Below are 1,470 nucleotides of genomic sequence, written 5' to 3'. Positions count from 1 at the left end.
TGCCATGTGGGCCCCACGCCCAGGGAGCAGAGAGGCTGAAAACAGCAGAATCACTATGAGTCTGATGTACGTAGTGAGACCCTGGAGACCCTGTAAAAAAAAAAAAAAAAAAAAAGAAAGAAAAAGAAAGAAAACCTAGAATCCAGATCTAACTTTATAAATTCACTTTTCCTCTAAAAAAATTTACAAGGTTCTTGGGGAAAAAAAAATGGCTAATGCTGCAACAGCAGAAGAGAAAGCCCAAGATGATCCAGGAAGATCTTATGCAAAAACAGACAGGATGGATACATCAAAAAGGGACAGAGAATACAGTTTTAGGTTACTCCTCATGACTAAATAAAGTACAATTTGAGCATTAAAACAAACATGTTTCTAATAAATAACATGATACATTAATTTATTATATAATCAATGTTATAAATAATACTTGAAACATTATAATTCAGTATACAAAACATAAATCACACTGACTCTGAAACTCTGGGATTGGGCCTCAGAAATCTATGTTCTACAAGTGATTTGATGCCTGTTGAGGTTTAGAAACTCATGCTCTGGGGTAATTATCTCAAAAGAAATAAATCAAGAGATTGATTCTGTCAAAGTAAATTAAAAAATGGTCTTAGTCTTTAGTAGGACATTACTTTCTTTTTCTTTTTTCTTCTTTTAATGTATTTGGTACAGGGTCTCACTATGCAGCTCAGACTCATAGTGATCTCCCTGTTTTTACCCTCTTCAACGCTAGCATTACAGGTGTGCTCTGCCACCCCCAGGGTCCGTAGCCAGTTCAGCATGCTCAAGGGTGGGGCTAGTGTGACATGTGGTGCCTGGGATCAAACCCCACTCAGTCTGCTGAGCTAGCTCATTGGCCTGACATTTTTTTTCAATGTTTATGACAATTCTCGTTGCCTTCAAGATTATAAAATATGCAAACAAGCCTGCATTTCTGATCAGTGAAACTACTCTTCCTTGTTTTATTTTATTCATTTATCGACCAAGACATTTAATGAACATGTATGTTGAAATCTGAAGAATTTCTGAAAGCTCCTTTTAAGTTAAGAACATGGAAACCTGCTACCATAGCTATGATGGCAGCATTAAAAACTAAGTTCACCTTCTTCATTTCTAATACTACAGTGATAAGCCTCTGAATTTCTCCACTGGAAAATTCCCAGTCTCATTTCTTATCACTTCACTGGTAAAACTGTGAGTATCTGAGTCTGCTAATTGACAAACCCTTAAATTCACTTGGTCCTGTATTTATATGACCCTATTGTCCTCTGTTTCTACCTGATGTTCTAGGGATGGCAGAAAAAAAGGGATAAAACAGTTCTGCTATGTTAATAACCTTGGCACCCTTTGTTCACCAGTTGCTTTTTTTCCCTCCTCCTTGCCAGTTGTTCCAGCATTACCTCATGTATGGAAAACCAGTGTTATTTTATGAAAGGTGACACACCTAACACAGATGGAAAT

This window comes from Octodon degus, unplaced genomic scaffold (genome assembly GCF_000260255.1).
Source record: "Octodon degus isolate 3935 unplaced genomic scaffold, OctDeg1.0 scaffold00081, whole genome shotgun sequence".
Classification (NCBI taxonomy): domain Eukaryota; kingdom Metazoa; phylum Chordata; class Mammalia; order Rodentia; family Octodontidae; genus Octodon; species Octodon degus.
The sequence above is the reverse complement of the archived record's forward strand: the minus strand, read 5'-3'. Positions refer to the sequence as shown.